Below are 19,513 nucleotides of genomic sequence, written 5' to 3'. Positions count from 1 at the left end.
CCCCCCCCCCCCCGCCACTCACATACTCTTCTCTGTTCCATATCCCACATCCTGGGTTACGTGGCCTGGGAATGCCAGAGCCTAATCAGCCGTTCCTTCCCCAATCCCAAGCATTCAGGAGACACAAATGCGCCCCCTGCCTTCAGCCCCCCCATCATTTTCCCAGCCCCATCCCCCTTGCCAAATAGTGAGCTGTCGCCTGCGGCGAGATGGGTGACTGCGCATGCGCGAGTGTGAAAGAGCTAGGGGTGCTTGTTCGCTGCCCCCGGGGCGCATGCGCATCGCTGTGTTGCAGGGACCTGCGGGATAAAGAGCCCCTTGACCACGCGCCCGCCTTCTTCGCAGACAGTGGGCTGCCAGATAGTGCGCCTGTTGCTCCTATCCTAAAGGGAGCGTTTAAATTATTTGACGGACCTACTGACAAGGCAGCATTTGCATCTGATGTTGCCCTAGAGACTCCCAGGCTACTAACGCCTTCCAGAGCCAACGTGCCCCACGCTGACCCTTCTTTTGAAACTGTCACTGCAACTTCTAGTTCCAGGATTACTTTTCTTTCCTCCCACAGTCATGGTGTACTTGTAATACAAGCATCCTCTAAACTTAGAAGTAGGTGCCCCAACCCATTCAGTTATTCTGGCAGGGGATTTTGGTGGCTTTTCTAAGGAGGACTAAGGGTCACAAAAAAGAAAGTAAGGACTACCTTTTAGTAAAATTCTCAACTGCCTTTGTAGAACTAGATATGGTGGAGATAGAGAACACAGTGTAAGGCTTAGAGCAGTACCTGTAAATCAAGACATCAGGGTTCTCTCCTCTGTAGCCCTCCTGCTTTGTGTGACCTATTTGCCTCTTTTTTTGTGAAAGATCTTCCTTTAAAAAAAAAAAGAAACAAAACTTCCTTAGCACTTTCGTTTTAGCTGTACATTATTGATGCTCTGTGAATATCACACGAAAACAAAAGCAATCTGAAACTACTAGTTGGGGATAACTTACCCCGTGTTTTTAACTTTAAGCAGTGGGAGTGATGTTTCTTGCCCATTTGCAAATAATGAAGAGCAGTATAAAATAAGGAACTCTAAAGTACAGTATTATTTCAGTGATCCAGGACGTAGGTTTTCAGCTGGCAGATTTTTCATGGTCCTTAATTTGCTGCTATATGGTCACTCTTGGATACTTGGATGCTTCTTCCCTCTGACATCAGAACAGGGTGAGGAGATGATAAATTCTTACAGGCAGAAGGTTTACTTAATAGCAATGAAATGAATAACTGAATTGTTGGGGGTGGGGGCAGCTTTTTGTTTTTCAGTTATCTTTGACAAACCGGTTTCCTATCTGGATAACTGGGGATGGGTAATATTTTATTTTCTATTTTCTTCCCTTTGTGTTCTTTCTTTGGTATTCTAGCAACGCTTTTTTGGCTGCCATTCTTAACTGTAGAACCTTATGTTTTGGGGCCTTAAAGTGTGTGTGTGTATATATATATATATATATATTTTTTTTTCCGCCTCCCCTTTTAACCCTGGCCTTTGCATGTTTCAGCTGTCTTTTGTGCTGTTTTCTGTTGCCATGGTTACTTTGGGACCCAAGAGATGACACAGAAGCAGCACAGGAATTTGGTGGGGTGCATATATCATCCCGTTTCCTGGAAAGAGCTGGAGACTTATCTTGTTTTCCTTGTGTGAAGACTGAGGAGTATAAAGTTACTGGGACAGCTTCACACTTAGGGTGGGGATGGTTGGTGTCTGTTGGAGCTTTGGTGACTTCCGGTAGAGCTCTTCATAGTGGTTAGTGAACTGGAAGATGTTCAGTGTTGCCTGTGTCCAGACTTGCATCAGGTTCTGGTAAAAATCTTGAAAGAAATAAATAGCCATTTTTCAGGAGGTTTCTGTCATGTGTGGTGCTTTGTTTTTATCTGGAAGCGTTTCATTTGGTTGAATTTACTGACGCCTTATTCAAAAATTGTTATGGTGTGAAGGCATGACTGCCTTTAGGATTAGGAGGAGTATCATTAATTTGTATTGGTGCAAAGCCATGTTTCAAAAGGCTCTTTAAAATGGGTAACACATGGGGCACCTGAGTGGCGCAGTTAGTTAAGCTTCCCACTCTTGGTTTTGGCTCAGTTCAGTTGTCTCAGGGTTCTGAGATCAAGTACCCCATGGGGCCCTGCACTTAACTCAGAGTCTGCTGAAGACTCTCTCCATTTCTCTCTCCCCACCTTGCGCTCTCTCTCTCTAAAGTAAATAAATATTTTAAAAAATAAGATGGGTAACACACATGAAACAAAATTCAAAAGGTACACAGGAAGAGAAGAATCTGCTTCTCTGTCTTCTTTTCCTCCATCTAGTTAAACCCTCTGCAAAGTAAACTGTTGTGACCCTTATATTGTTTACCCTTCCAGAGATAGTCAGTGCTTTTATAAGCATATACAACTTTTAAGTTTTTGTTTTTATTCACTGTTTTACACAAATGGTAAGATACTGTAGCCATTATTCTGCACTTTGCTTTTGTCACTTAGTAAATCTTGGCCATCATTCCATACAGTCATAGAAAACCTCTTCCTTTTTGAAAGATGACAGATACTGCCTTGTACAGATGTACCATCATTCAGCCAGCTCTTATCATTGGATACTTAGGTTGTTTCCAGCGCTACAACTAATTCCTTGTATGCGCTTTTTAGGTACATGGGTATCTTTTGGGTAAATTCCTAGCAGAAGTGCGGGATCAGAGGATGTATACATTTTTAATGTTGTTAGATACTGCTGAATTGCTTGCCATAGAGGTTGTATGAATTTATATTCCTGCCAGGAGTTGTGTGAGTCTGCCTTTTTTCTTCACCAGCACTGTATTATCAAAGTGTTTTTTTTTCTTTGTACAGTCTTTTATCTAAGATTTTAAGTTCATTATGTAGCTCATTAAGCTTCATTATACCCAAGAGTTGTGGATAAATACTGTCTGTTTGCAGATGGGAGTGGTGGTTCAAGATAGTGTTCCACTAAAGAGTAATGTCATGAGAATAAAGTTACAGGTCTGAATAACACAGCAAATCCATGACACGCCTCAGAAGACATGTAAAACTTATGCTTCCTTGAACTCCTAGATGCTGTTTTCTCTGCAAAATTCTGTAAACCCATAAGCGATGTTTTAGGATCTCCTTTTGATAGCTTTGACTCAAAGTTGTTTGTACAAGCGAACTGCCATTCTGTTGAGGAGATGAAAAAGCTAACCCAGTTAGTTAGAGGTGCTTTACTGGGTGCTTTCATAAGATATTGGTACTAGTACTTTTTAAAAGTCTCCTAGATTGTAGACTGTTTCACTGTGAGTTGTGAGGAAATGGAAAATAACTTAAAAATGCCTGGGCCTGAAGGAGCTCGCTGTCTTGTTAGAAAACCAAATCTACTGCATATGTGAAATAGTAAGTGAATACTTAGAATGAGAACGCATTTCACTGTGTTTCATGTTGAGAGGACTTTGTAAGAGAGTGATAAGGTTTAGAGGAGAGTTCCTTTTGGAGGTCTTCCTGGAGGAAGTGCATTTTGAGCCCTTCTCCACTCTGCCTTTTACAACTGTTTATGTAAAAAATTTTAAACATACAGAAAAATTCAAAGAATAGTACAGTTATCACCTTTATACCAATTATCCCTTAGATTCCATAGTGTCCATTTTGCTGTATTTACTTTACATATATATGTGCACTTGTGTTTATATATATAATGTGTAAATTTTTATATTGTAGACATCATGACATCTTAATACTTTCATACTTTAAATACTTTAGATGCATCTTTTTAAAGAGATTGTTTTGCTTAATTGTTCTTAGAATACATTGTCTTAGTTAAGGCAATTAACAGTAATTTCCTAAAACTATCTAATATCCAGTTAATGTTCAGATTTTTCTCCAGACATGTATCTTTAGTCTTTTTAAATTTAGAGCACTTTATTTAGAAGCCACAAGAAATTGCCTTTATGAAGAGACCAAGCCTTTGTCTTACTGAATATATCACTTCTAGAATTTTCTGATTGTTTCTTCACAGTTTCATTTAATTGGTTCCTTTATGCTTGTATTTCCTATAAACTGGCATTTAAGTCTATGGTCTGATTAGATTCAGATTAAATACTTTGGTAAGAATTCTTCATAGGTATTGCTCTGTACCTCCCATTGGGTCACAATAAGAGAAATAATGTCATAATATCCCATTATTAATGATGTTTGTTTGTTTGATCATTTGTTTAAAATGATAAATACCAAATCTCCAGTGTAGACATTTCTTCCCCTTTGTAGTTCGAGAGTAATCTGTAGAGTGGTGACACTTTGGAACTATGCTATTCCACTATTCCAGCAGTCTGTCACCTAATGATAGGGATCCTTGTCTGAACCAGTTGTTTCTTTGGTTGTTGCAAAGTGCTAATTTGCCAATTCTGCTGTCCCTTTTACATTGATTAGCCTTTAGTCTTTTGTAAAGATTTCCTTTATCAGTTAGGAATAATTATAATTTCTATCAAAAGTTAGATAAATTCTTAATTTTCCTTTTAACAATATCCTGAGTAAGTGGATGGTATAATAATCCCTTCTAATGGTGGCAAATGAATTGTTTCTTTTTCTCACTTTCTTTGTTTTATTATCATTGTAGATTCAGGACCTTAATTTATTCTACATGTTACCAACAATTATAGACATTTTTTGAAGCCCAGAATATTCCATATTTGGCATGTGCAGACGTTTTAAGCTTGATGTATGAGTGCTTCCTTGCCCTTTGGTACAAGCAGTTCCTGCCTCACTTTGTGTTTTTCCTGTTCTAGTTGTGGAACCATCTGTATGTGTGTGTGTGTGTGTGTGTGTGTGTGTGTGTAAAAGAGAGAGAGATACATACACGTCTGTGTGTATACACCCATATGTAGGATTTATATGTATATCACATCTTCCCTTTTATTATGTTGTTCATCATGGAACTTCTGGAGCCAACATCTAAAAACTGAAGGTGCCTTTATTCTAACACAATGCACCTAGTGTTTGACTTACCTCTGTGCCACTGACATTGTTGGATTCTGGGTCTTGGACCTCACGGATTTCGTGTTTTGAATACTCTTTGTGAAAGACTTGTAGTACCTCTGAAGACAGCATTGCTTCCTCCCACCTCCGCAGTGTAAGTTTAGCTGGGAATTTCTTCTCTCATGAGCAGCCTGGCTTTTTTTCCAAGATGAAAGGTATACAAAATGGAATTTAGAGATGAAAATTGTGTTTATGAGCTTTCTTGGAGACGTAGGGTTTGAGTGTTCTGTAAAAGCATCTTAGTATGTTCATGCACAAGTGTGTGTTTCTTTCCTTCCTTTTCCTCGTTTCTACACAGTTCTCCACACAATTAGAGCATTATGTAAAATTATGCTGTGATAGCATATTCTTTTCATTATCACTAGATTTTCATCGTAAAAAAAAGGAATGAGACAAATTATTCTTAATTAGAGAAATTTTTCAGATAGGCCATGAACTCTGATATCTAGCTGTCTTAACTCAGGGTCTGGAATAGTGCTGAATCCTGTGGATTTCTGTCATGTACTGTAGACTCAGGAGAAATGTTGGCACATCTACCGTGTTTTCTTAAAAATCCATCGCACTAATGAAGGTTAATGCAAACAAAAGGTGCAGTAGAACTGCATTCTAAAGCTGGTTTTAGGGCTCGGACTAATTCCTGTCTTAGTAGAAAATGTTTTATTAGACTCCTACCGTGTAGTGGTGTTTTGAGTAATCTTACTGATATCAAGTTACTCGGGGCCTGATAATAACAGTATTATAATATGTATCTGAAATTCTGTTTATTTTTGTTTTTTTTTACTATCTTGTCATATTTACTTCCAGGCTTGAGGAGGTTATTTTCAACCTGGTTTCAGGACAATACTGGCTCCATATTAAATTCTGGTTGTGTATTCAGGGTGGTTTTTTTGCGTGTTTGTTTGCAGGCCTGGTGAATCACTCTGAAAGTCTATGCTGACACATTTGCCACTAAGATCCAATAGCTTCTTTTGTTTTTGACAAGCTCCCATTATAGGAAAAAAGATTCTGAAGTTTAATCTCTCCGGGAAATGCCTGGGCCTTCATTCTTACAAACTGTAGTCACGTTTTAATAGAATTGGCAGGAGTTGCCTAGCTGCTCTGTGTGGCAAAGCTGGTCCTGCCGCTTGGGGAGAGCTGGGAGCAGACCTCAGAGTGGGAGTTAAACATTCAGACAGTAACCCTTACTTGACTGTGAAGACCTTTCTTCTTGACTGTTTGTTTCTAAGAAGCTCTTGGCACAAATCTTTCTACTGAGGCACTAGCTACATTAGAGAAGGGCTTGCAGTAGTTCTCTGGAAAGCCTCTAATTCTCTTCTCTAGTATATCTGTCTGTCTGTAAGAAAAATGTGTGTAATCATTCAGCTCCTTAATTTAAGGTTTACACATTTGTTGGTATGTTGAATCAGGTACTGTTTTCTGTTTTTCTCGTTTTGATTACTTAGTTACTTAATATGAGTGGAGTCATGTGGTATTTGTCCTTTTGTATCTGGCTTATATCCCATAGCGTCCTGTGTTTGAGGTTCATCTGTGTTCTAGCACGTGTCAGAATTTCCTTCCTTTTTAAGACTGAATAATATTCCGCTGTGCGCATACCCCCCATTTTGTTTGTTCATCTGTTCATCGGTGTTCTCTGCGTTGCTTCCGCCTTTTGGCCACTGTGAATCCTGCCGCTCTGAGCATGGGTTCTCGGCTAGCTTTTTGAGATCTTGTTTTCAGTTCTTCTGGATCTATACCCAGAAGTGGAATTGCTGAATCATATGGTATTTCTATTTTTAATTTCTTTGAGGAACTGTCTTACCATTGGATGTAATGGCTGCATCATTTTACATTTGTACCAGCAGTGCACGGGGGCTCCAGCTGCTCTACGTCCTTACCAACTCTTATTATTTTCTGGTGGTATTTTTGATAGTAGCCAGCCCAAGAGCCAAGAGTGTATTTAAAATTCTTTTTACCTCTACTTTTTTTTTTTTTTTTAAGATTTTATTTATTTGACAGAGAGAGATCACATGTAGGCATAGAGGCAGGCAGAGAGAGAGGAAGAAGCAGGCTTCCTGCCATGCAGGGCTCGATCCCAGGACCCTGAGATCATGACCTGAGCCGAAGACAGAGGCTTAACACAATGGGCCACCCAGGCACCCTTAATTTTATCTTTTATTGATACTAATTTTTAAACTTTAACAGAGTCAGGTTTATTATATTTTTCCATTACCATGTGTGTTTTTGTGTCTTAATGAAGAAATCCTCCCCTATACTGAGGTAACAGTTATGTCTTATATTCCCCAGCATCATGTACCGAACAGTCATGTTTGCTCCTTACGACTTTATAATGCCATTTACATGTTTCTGTGCTCCCTGTTCTGTAATGTTAGTCTGTTTGCCTATCTCCTACTGGTATGACACTGCCTTAATTATCTTAGCTTTGTAATTGTTCATATGTAGTAGGGCAAGTCTCTACTTTGTTCTTTTTCTGTTCATCAGCCTCCCTGAAAAACTGTCAGGCTAGTATATTTTAATGAAGCCATTTGCTGTCTAAAATGTATTGACATGATATATAATGGCCTTCTCCAGAATAAAACAAAACAAAAAACAACAAACCAAGCTTCCTTTAATCTAACAGCTGACCATTAAGCTTGTCTCTTGTTCCGAATAAGGCTCTAATTTCCATTCAGGTTTTAGTTTTGTTGGAGTGATTTTCATTTTATGTGGGAATATGATCTTCAAATGAAGGAGAACTTTCATTATAATACAGTGTCTCAGATAAGGACACGGAATAAAACACTCATGGTAACAGTATTGAAGTTCTGTAGTGTTAAGGCTTTCTTGGTCATAAGGAAAAGAAACCTATTTAAAGTAACATATAAAAGATTTTTCCAAAAGAAATAGTTGTAGAAGAATCCAAGGAGAAGCTGAACAACAAGACCTTAGAAAGGGCTGGAATCAAAACAGTTCCAAGAACGTCAGCAGTAAGACTTCATGGACTCTAGTGTTCTGCCGTAAATAGCCCTCAGTATCCATGAGGCTTAATTCAGATTCCCAAATGATATCTGACTTGGCCAGTCTAAAGCATGATTTTCCCTGGACCAGATGTCTGCCCTAGGTTCAACTCTGGTTGAGGATGGGGAAAGGAAGATTTGCTCCAAACAGCAATCTTGGCAGTGGCTGGAATCAGAGACAGATTCTCTTAGAGCAATGGTTCTCAAACTTTCTCGTCTCGTGGCTCTATACTTTAAAAAATTTTTGAGGACCATAAGAGCTTTTGTTTATGTGGTTTATATCTATTGATATTTACCAAACTAGAAACTAAAGTAAAAAACAGTTTAAGGGGTGCCTGGGTGGCTCAGTGGGTTAAGGCCTCTGCCTTTGGCTCAGGTCATGATCCCAGGGTCCTGGGCTCGAGCCCCGCATCAGGCTCTCTGCTCAGTGGGGAGCCTGCTTCTCCCTCTCTGCCTGCCTTTCTGCCTACTTGTGATTTCTGTCTGTCAAAAAAATAAAAAAATCTTAAAAAAAAACAAAACAGTTTAAAAAAGTTAATTACCTAGGGGTGCCTTGGTGGCTAAGTTGGTTAAACATGCAACTCTTGGTTTCGGCTCAGGTCATGATCTCAGGTCAGCTCTGCACTCAGTGGGGAGTCTGCTTGAGATTCTCTCCCTCAGCTTCCGCCCCCTTGCGAGCATGCACTCTTTCACTCTCTTTGTCTCTCCAAAATAAATAAATAATTACCTAAAAAAAACTTTCTCGTGTTAACATAAATATCTTTATGAAAAATAAGTTTTCATAAACTTAGAGAAATACGGCTTTTTTTTTTAACACTTTTGCAAATCTCCTAAATATCTGTCTTAAGAGAAGATGGATTTTTATATCTGCTTGTGGATTCAGTCTGATGTGATTGATAGTTTTGATTGAAGTATTTGAAGAAAATATAACCACAAGGGATATGTAGTTGGAAAAGGGAGGAGAATTTTCAGACAGTTGTGCGTATTCTCTGTCTCTGATACTACACCAAAACTTGACAAAAGTTAAGTTGCAGTGTGGGAACTGAAATCATTGATGTTACTGTTACATTAAAATCCATTCATCTGTCTTGCCCTTTGAATGGGTTTTTTACCCATTTGTGATTTGATAATATGCATTTGGTGTTTGGGAAATATTGGTTCATTGAGTTAAGCAAATTTTGCAAATGGCACATTTCATAATGCAATATAAAAAAACCACGTTAGGGGCTCCCAGGTGGCTCAGTCAGTTAAGACTGACTCTTGATCTCAGCTCAAGTGTTGCTCCCAGGGTCATGATTCAAGCCCTGAATTGGACTCCATGCTGGACATGGACACTGCTTTAAAAACAAAACAAAACAAAAAAAACCAAATGCAAAAAAACACGTTAGTTAATATCATCAGTCATCAGGAAAGTCTGTAAGTATTGGGAATCTGTGATGCAGCTACAAGATTTTCAGAATTCTAATTTTTGATTAAAAGCTTCAACTTTATCATGAAAATTTATTGCTTCATCAAAAACATTCTTAAGTGAAACTGACTTAAAAAAAAAATCGCCAGGATATGATAGTGAAGGACACTGGACTCTAGTACAGTTTGATGCCATTACCTTGATTTATGCTAAAGCACCAGTAGTTTTACCCATTGTTGATTTTGTACCACTAGTGCAAATGTCAATGTAGTGAAAAAGGCAGAAGATTTCTTAGTATTATGAAAATAGTTTCAACTTTATGGACTCCTTGAGACAGACCTCCAGGGATCTGTGGACTACATTTTGGGAACCACAGCCTTATGAGAGGGTGTGGGTAGGGAAACAAAGGCCTGTTACTTGAAATACAAGTGTTTCGTGGTAGGATTTTACAGCATTGCTACTACTGTTCGTCGCCATCTTTTAACATGATGTGGAAATGAATGGAATACTTTAAAAGTTTCAGATTTCTTGTTGAACAGAAACGTTTTCCTAGTCATGATCATTTTCAAACAGCAGAGTTTAAGGTATCCAGATTTTTCAGTCAGATACTCTTTCAAATATGTAATAATCTTAAGATAACCCATTTTAATATATTTTATGGGATTTCTGTCCTGGTGGTAGCACGTGCAGCTTAACATATTTTTTCAAGCAGTTGAATACATTAAAAAATTTGAGATCCAAAAATTTGGGAAGATCTTGTCTCAGCAGAAAAGCCAGAGAAGGGGAGGTTAAGGCTGGGAATCTGCTGTTCCAGCTTTAATATCTTTTGGTTATTAATGGTCTTGCTAAAGAGAACCGCTGTATCCCCATCTCCTATCCCCATTTAAATATGCTTTATGATAGAGATAGGAGTAGTGGTATTAACTGACTTCATTTCAAGAAATACCTACTGAATAACTACAAACAAAAGGTTTTGTGAAAAGTGAGGAAGGGGTATGTGGTGAAATGAGTGGAGAATTAAACCACTATTACATATTTTGGTGTTTATAAGAGGAAGGGGATCATTTAGTTGGGGAAGTTGGGGTGGGAGTCAGGACTGTCTTCGTGAAGGTTACCTTTGAGCTGGGGTTTGAAGGGTAGGTATTTTGAAGGCTGGAATTTTGATTGGCAGAGATGGAAAGGGGATTTAGGCAGAAGGAATGTCATGAGCAAAAATGCGGAGGTGGGGAAATGCGGTGTTTGTTAGTATAGGGTGTGTACTGGAAATAATGAACAGTGCAGTGTAGCTGAAGCAAAAGATGCCTGAGAGAATAGGAGATAAGATAGGAGAGAAATCGGCCCTGATCATGGAAGGTCTTCTATCAACACCAGACTGTTAGGCTTTAACGTGGTAAGTGATGGAGAGACTTTGAAAGATTTTGATTGGAAAAGTAACACATCAATGTGTGCTTTCAGAAAATGTATTCAACCTCATTCATTAATTCATTGTTAACTGTTTCTTGAAAATAGCCACTAAGCACGAAAAAGTGTCTATAATAGCAAACCAAATAGAAAATCCCTATTTTTTTTCTTTCCTATTTTTTTAAATTTTTTATTTTTTATAAACATATATTTTTATCCCCGGGGGTACAGGTCTGTGAATCGCCAGGTTTACACACTTCACAGCACTCACCAAAGCACATGCCCTCCCCAGTGTCCATAACCCCATCCCCCTTCTCTCAACCCCCCTCCTCCCATCAACCCTCAGTTTGTTTTGTGAGATTAAGAGTCACTTATGGTTTGTCTCCCTCCCAATCCCATCTTGTTTCATTGATTCTTCTCCTACCCACTTAAGCCCCCATGTTGCATCACCACTTCCTCATATCAGGGAGATCATGTGATAGTTGTCTTTCTCTGCTTGACTTATTTCACTAAGCATGATACACTCTAGTTCCATCCATGTTGTCGCAAATGGGCAAGATTTCATTTCTTTTGATGGCTGCATAGTATTCCATTGTGTATATATACCACATCTTCTTGATCCATTCATCTGTTGATGGACATTTAGGTTCTTTCCATAGTTTGGCTATAGTGGACATTGCTGCTATAAACATTTGGGTGCACGTGTCCCTTTGGATCACTACGTTTGTATCTTTAGGGTAAATACCCAGTAGTGCAATTGCTGGGTCATAGGGCAGTTCTATTTTCAACATTTTGAGGAACCTCCATGCTGTTTTCCAGAGTGGTTGCACCAGCTTGCCCCTATTTTTATGGAATTTCCAGTCTAAGAAAGGAGCATCAACAAATAAACACAAATGTAATGACAAATTATTAATGAAGGAAAGGAATAAATTCCTATCGGGGAATAATGGGATACTTCAGTTTAGTTGGAGGAATCTGGGAAGGCCTTGCTGGGGAAGTTAAATACTACCTGAGTGCCTCCCTTGGGCCAGATGCTGTTTTAGGTACTGGGGATATATAAAGGAATAAAAGAGACAAAAATCCCAGCTCTCATGAAGTGCATATTTAGGCAGTAAATAAGATAAATAAATTATATGATATGTTTGAAGTTGGTATGTCCCAAGGAGGAAAATAAAGCCCAAGAAACAGATAGGGTGTGTTGGGATGGATGTGGATTCCACAGTTTTAAGTGGAATAGCCGTGGAAAGTCTTCCTAAAGCACTACAAAGTTGATATTTGAGTAAATATCTATAGAACCTAAGGAGTGAACCAGAGCAAAGGCAGACGCCATGAGTGATGTTCAAGGACAGGAGGGAGGCCAGCATGGCTGGAGTTGAGGGAGCAAGGGGGAAAGTAGCTGAAGTGCGTTCAGAGAGGCTAGTGGTCCAGAACCTGCAGAGTGGTGGTTCTCGCCCAGAGCTGCGTGTTCTCATTACCTGAGGAGCTTTTACAAATCCCAGTGCCTGGGCTGCCCCTCATGCCACTGGAATTAAGAATCTTTGCAGGTGGGACTCAGTGGCAGAGGCAATGAAGAAAAGGAGATGGATTTGAGAAGTATGTTAAAGAAAGAATCCATTTAATTATAGATTGCATGTGGGGGTTGAGGAAGAAGAGTGTCAAGACTGACTCCCGGCTTTCTGGCTCAAGCAGTTGGATGTGGAGAGGTGCCGCTTACGGAGATGGGAGTGGGAGATAAGAATGGGAGGGGGAGGTGTGGGATTTGGAGAGAAGATCAGAAATCAGGAGTTCAATTTTAGACATGTTAAATTTGAGATGCGAACATGGCTAAGTATAAATACGTTAAGTAGGCAGATCTATGAGTGGGGCTTGAAGTGAAGTCAGACCTTGAGGTAATAAATTTGTATATCATGTGCTTATGATGATCTTCAAAGCATCTAAATGACATCACATAGGATAGATTTGATGGAAAGAGCTGGAGGTGTGGAAACTGGTTCCCCTGTTCCAGCAAGCTGCACAGGGATTGGTGCTAGTGTGAACTGGGATCGTGGCGGTGGGACTAGAGAAGAGAAAAGAGAGTAAGTTGGAGACTTGAGGCCCTGGGGAGCCTGTAAGGAGTGGGGGCGGACAGTAGGCCAGGAACGCAAGACAGCTTTGAGATAGCAAGCCTGGGTGAATGATCGGTCTGTTAGCAGATATGAAATAGTCAGGAGGAGCTGCTTTGGAAAAAAAGATAGTGTTTGGCTTTGCATGTATTGACATTTAGGAGAGGCTGCCTGGCAGGCAGGCAGTTGAATCTATTGCACTGGGTTTTCGAAGAGCAGATGAGGTTTGAAAGATAGATCTAGGTCTCATTTATATAAAATTGATTCACCGTGGGAGCGGCAAACTTTATGAAAATAAACATCCAAAGTCTCTATCATAACCTGTTAGGTCCTTTGTGATGTGGTTCTTGCCGGTTTCGTGTACGGTATTTTCCTTTGTTTACCATGATCAAGCTGCCCTGGCTTTCTTTTTATTTTTCCAATATATCCAGCTAAGTCCTCCTTCAGAGCTTTTGCACTTTTTCATCTTAACTCTTCTTTTCCCCTTGGAAGAGGGAATAGGAGTTCAGAGAAACAACTTCAGAAGTTGGTATCTGGGGAGTAAAGAATAGTCCAAGAGATCCTTGCTTCGGTAGAGAGTGTGGATGAGAATCTGAAGTAGAATAGTGACAGGAGCCACAGACTGTTGCAATTCTGTCCACACAAAGACACCGAGGACCGTTTTGGTCTTAGTGCTCCCCAGGACTCAAATCTGTTGACCAGAAAGGCTCATCAGAGCACCTCCAAGTTGGTGCTCTGATGATGGAGTGGTGGTGGAGGTGATGGTCGACCTTTGGAATATAACTCAACTTGGTGATAACCTGACTCATAGCCCTCCTGTCACCACTTAGGGAAATGTCCTCTGCGTAGGTGAGAAGCTTCCTTTTTGAAAGCTGCTGGTAAATTATTACATAAACTTTTGGCTTGAAGAAACAACATGGAAACAGCAGGGAAATGAACTGCATGTTGACCCTGGTGGCTTGTTAGGGACTACTTCTCTTCACAAGCTGGTGCATCACTCAAGTGGTGGTGACAGCAGTAAATGTGAGTAACGCACTATGTAGTCCTTAAAACGATATGTGTGTGATTGCAAAATCTATGCTATATTTTTATTCAGAATGAAAAGATTTCCTTTTTCTGATTTTAAAATAATAGAAAAAAAAAGAGAAAAACTTAAAACATCACATGCCACTAAAAATAATCTTTTAAAATAACTACATAGAATTCCTCTACAGAGTTTTGTTATACGAATGCATCATTATTTGTCAATTCCCTACAAATGAACTTCCTTTTTCTCCAGTTTTTGCTTGTAAATTATGCTCTGATGAGCATCCTAATACATAAATATTTATACACTGATCAGATTGATTCATTAGGATGGATTCTCAAAATGGAAATGGGATTTTTGTGTTAAAGGGTCTGCATTGTTCCATTTTTTCCTAATTATTCTTCAGATATTCTTATAGTTGCAAAGATATTTAAGCAGCATTAAAGAACATTTTAATGAAGGAAAGAATCTATTATTCTGTCAGCCATTTCCCCCTTTCCATCTGATATGTTGTTTTGTTTCTTAAGTACCTATCCTTAGGTCTCACTAGACCTACCTAAAGAGAATTCGGGGGTAGGGAGAGACATACACAGAATTACAGTGCTGGGCATCCTACATTAATTATCAAGTAAGGGATTCTAAGTAACCTTTGTTAACTGCAAAGAAAGTAACAATGAGTATGATAGGAATTCGGAGGGAGCTAGGGTGATCAGGAAAGGCTTCAAGGCAAGATAGAACTTGACCTGGATCTAGAAGGGCAATATTCAAGTAAGAGGTAGGAGAATATTCCTGGCTTTCAGAATCGTATGACCAGATTTGAAGAAGGCACATGACTGTGTGTATGAGCTGACACACAGGCTTACAGCCTAACCGACAGACTAATTGGCGAGAAGCCTTCGTGTGGTGGTATAGTGGAGAAGCTTGTATGGGAGTTCAGTTATATTCCAGAGGACTGATTTTATTCTTAGCACATCTGAAGTTGTTCAGTATAGAACTGGGAGATAGAGCAGATACATAGATGTGGCCCAATTTAAACTGAATGCATTAAAGTCTCTTTCTTACAAGAAGTGTAGGAGAATGTTATTTATTTATGTAAGTGCATTATTTAAATAATGAACTTTCTATAGATCTTTAAAGTTCTCATCCCAAGGAAAAAAATCTTTGTAACATGTGTCATTATTCACTTTAACTAACATTGTGGTGATCATTTTGTTGTATTACACATATATTAAATCATAATGCACCTAAAGCTAATACAATGTTATATGTCAATTATATAATAAATAAATAAAGAGGTGAACTTCCTAGTACTTAAATATTTATTATGTGGTTTCACAGATATGTTGTAACTTCTGTGGATCTCGGTTTCTTCTATAGACTCAAAGAGGTTAGATAGGGTGGTCGCTGAAATACTTTCTGGTGCGGAGGTTGATATGGAACCTTTCAAGAAAACCTGGGTTTTACGACAGATTGGCCTGCAGTTAGGCTGGTACCTGCTTCTAGCTCCTCAGGCACAGTAATGCACCCCCACATCTGTGAGAGCAAAAATCTTCAGTTGGATGATTGTCTCCTGGCTCCCCAGTTCTAGAATGATTCACCTGTGGGAATTCAGTTGTTCTCACCTTTTATTTCTGAATGACATTTAGAGATTTTCATTTGAAAGAATTTTATGGCTAAGATTGAGCCTTAAGAGGATGCTGTGAGGTTGAGAGGAGTTATTATATAATAATAATCAGTTTTAAATGATCTTCCTGTTATCCATAGGAATTTATTTCATGCTGGCCTCCTCCTTTTATTTTGAATTCATTCCCATGATGACTTTAATGTATGGCCATGCTGTGTAAATATATTTTATTATTAGGTTAGCCCAGATACAATTTTGGATATCAATCTATAGGAAGATTACATAATACATTCCAAAGTAAAATATTAAAGATTTGTTTTTTACTCTCTGTTTTGAATTACTTGTGCCACTTTTTACCCCCCTTTGTATGGATAATTGAGAACTGACTAGTACTTTTTTAACTCAGACTCTATTTAAAGTGCACAATTATCACAGGGTGTTGTGTGGAAGTGTTGAATCACTATGTTGTACACTTGAAACTAATATAACAGTGTGGGCTAAATTCAGTGGGATTAAAATAAAAACTTCATAAAGTGCACAGTCAGGTTCATAGCTAATCAGTGGCATACTTTAAAGTGTCTCTCACCTAGCATCATATTCTTTTCACTGAACTGTACTGCCTTTGACCAGAATGTTGTGTTTTAGAAAGAACCAATGTAAGATGTCATAAGGTGACCAACTAGCTCTTCTTCTTCTTTTTTTTTTAAAGATTTTATTTATTTATTTGAGAGAGAGAGAGAGAGAGAGGTCACAGGTAGGCAGAGAGGCAGGCAGAGAGAGAGGGGGAAACAGACTCCCCACTGAGCAGAGAGCCTGATGTGGGCCTCAATCCCAGACCCTGAGATCATGACCCGAGCCGAAGGCAGAGGCTTAACCCACTGAGCCACCCAGGCGCCCAGACCAACTAGCTCTTCTGACAAGCCCTCTCAGGATGCTTTGGTTGGGGTGGGGCCTTCAGGATTCAGAGTACATTCTAAAGTTTTGCAAGTGAACTGTTTCTTCAGTTTCATGAGAGTTGATTGGCCTCAGGGAAAAGTGCTACACAAACTCACAAGGGGGGGACAGATAAACCAGCACACCATTTTATCTATCTATCTATCTATCTATCTATATCTGTTTATTCATTCATTCATTCATTTATTTATTTATGGGGGTGGTGAAGTGCAGAGGGAGAAAGAGAATCTTAAGCAGACTCTATTCCCTGCGCAGAGCCCAGCATGGGGCTGGATCTCAGGACCCTGAGATCATGACCTGAGCTGAAATCAAGAGTCCCTTAACGTTGAACTGACTGAGTTCCTCAGAAACTCAGTTCCCCAAGAATGCCATTTTACTAATTTTCACTGAAGGGTGGTCTAACGTACATAGAAAATGTATGTCTGCTCAGTCCATTCCCCTTCTAGTGTCAGGATATTATTAGCAAAAGCTAACAATTGCTAATGTTTACCGAGGACTCACTGTGTTCCAGGCCCTGCTCTAAGCATTTTACATGTATATAAGTCATTTGATCTTCATAGTAACCTTATGAAGGAAGTATTCTTACCTGTATTTTACAGGTGAGGAGTCTGAGGCACAGAGGTTTTTTTTTTTTTTTAATAACTTGCCTGAGATCATGCAGCTTGTAAATACTGTGTTGTATTAAGCAGAAGATCACTTGTTAAGTGTAGAATCTTAGCAAAGTAAAAATCCTTGAGGCCATTTTATCTGAATCATGATACAGTCACTCATTCCTTTTTCACTTATTAAGCACCTACTATTTGCTGGGCACTGCCTAGACACCAGGCTTGCCAAGGTGAATATCACAGTTGAGTGCTGCCCTCTTGGGACTCAGAGTCTAGTGAGAAAGGCAGGTAATTACAGAAGCAAGAGATTTACACATTGAAAATGGGGAGGAGGAAGCATTTAAATACAACTTGGAGAGATTAGTTGTTTACAAAGGGGAAAGAAAGGCATTCTGGATGGAGGAAATAAATACTTTGCGCAAAGATGTGCCAAGCACTAGCTTACTCTGCAGGAATGAAACAAGAAAGTGTTATACTAATTAGGGTAATACTGCAGTCTAATAATGTCCTGAACGAATTAAGCTGTTGGTTGTGGGGATCAAGAGAAACAGATGGGTTTGAAATATATTTCTGAGGTAAAATTGACAAGACTAATTTTGGGGTCGGGAAGTGGAGGTGCAGTGAGAGTGAGTGGGGAGTTACGGCTAACTCCAGCATATCTGGTTTGAGCACTTGGGTGATTGGTAGGATCATACAAGATAATCGGGTTTTGGGGGAGGAGGATAGGATTCCGTTTTGGATCTGCTGAGTTTAAGATGCCTGTGAGATAGGCGCTTGATGCGTAGTAGCAGGAAGTTGGTTTGCAGTAGAGATAGGCACATACATGGTGACTGAAGCTGTGGGAATTAACGAAACGGGGACAATTGTAGTGATTTGGGATTGGCTAGAAGGCAAGAGCAAAAGTGGACAGGGCCAGTATTCCTCTATTTTCAGTAAATCCTTGTTTAAATTTTTAGGTCCTGTTTTGTCTGCTTTTGACTTGATAGAAATCTTGTCTTTTGAAGTAAGTGCTTTAAGTAATTCTTTTATTTATGGTTGTCTTAAAATTTACATAAAAACTTTTGTATTTTGATTGCAGTGGTCTTACACATGAATTTTGTTAAAATTCACAAGAGTGTACACAAAAAGATTAATTTTATTGCATATAAAAACTGTAAAAAAAAAAGTACATCCAGAGTTTGGACCCCCCCCCCCTTTTTAAGATTTTGTTTATTTGTCAGAGAGAGAGAGAGTGCACTCAAAAACAGGCAGAGCAGCAGGCAGAGGGAGAATCAGCCTCCTCGCTGAGCAAGGAGCCTGATACAGAACTTGATCCTGGGACCTTGGGATCATGACCTGAGCTGAAGGCAGATGCTTAACCAATTGAGCCATCCAGGTGCCCCCGTTTGGATCCTTTTAATAGGATCTGGTTAAAGCTTCTTATAATGCCAAAACCTCATTTTAACAAATTTTTCTAAACTTAGTCTCCAGTTCCTTAACCAAGCTCACAAGTACTAAAATGGGTGGATTTAAATTTATTTCTTCTTCTCTTATCACTACTTGAAGGCAGAGAGGCAAGAAAAGATCTGAAGAGTCTACAGACTGCATGGTGAGCACTGTGCCGACACCAGTCTCCCCCTACCCTCCCTCCCTACAAATTGTGAATGATTTCACTGTAAATATCTATAGTCCTTTTTAAAACAATTTTTTCGTTTTGAATAATTTTTCATCTCCAAGTATTATAGATATTAAAGTAGAGATCATAATTTCATTCTAGAATAAAGAATTAGGATAACAGGGGGCGCCTGGGTGGCTCAGTAGGTTAAGCCTCTGCCTTCGGCTCCGGTCATGATCTCAGAGTCCCACATCAGGTTCCCTGCTCGGCAGGGAGCTTGCTTCCCTCTCTCCCTCTGCCTGCCTTTCTGCCTACTTATGATATATCTCTCTCTCTCTCTCTGTCAAATAAATAAATAAAATCTTAAAAAAAAAAAAAAGAATTAGGATAACTATCATGTTTATTGCCAACTAGGAAGATGTTTTGAATTAGCTAAATTAACATCACTTGTGAAAAGTCAGTTTATAGACATGAGATACTTACAGAAGTGATTGAGTTAATTGTAAATTATGTGGAAGTCTCAAGGACATTGGACGTCAGATTTTCACAATTTATTACACAACAGTAGAAAACTACGATACCTCCCTTCCCCCACAGGACAGTGCCTTGGCTGCTGTGCCTTGTATAGAGGATGTATTCATTCAAAACTGATACAATGGAAAAAAATTCAAACTACCTACTTTTGGAAGTTATTTGTATTTCGTGATCTGATTGGATAAACTTTTGTGGCAAGGATGGGCAGTAACCAATAAATGCGTACT

The 19,513-nt window shown here is 39.2% G+C and overlaps 1 protein-coding gene across 2 annotated transcripts in view; it reads left to right on the top strand.

The window, feature by feature from the left end:
* Positions 1–19,513, top strand: part of SPOP (speckle type BTB/POZ protein) — a 65,823-nt gene that overhangs the window by 439 nt on the left and 45,871 nt on the right. The window lies entirely within an intron of this gene.

This window comes from Mustela nigripes, chromosome 16 (genome assembly GCF_022355385.1).
Source record: "Mustela nigripes isolate SB6536 chromosome 16, MUSNIG.SB6536, whole genome shotgun sequence".
NCBI lineage: Eukaryota > Metazoa > Chordata > Mammalia > Carnivora > Mustelidae > Mustela > Mustela nigripes.
Note: the sequence above shows the minus strand (reverse complement) of the source record. Positions and strands in the feature narration are given on the sequence as shown.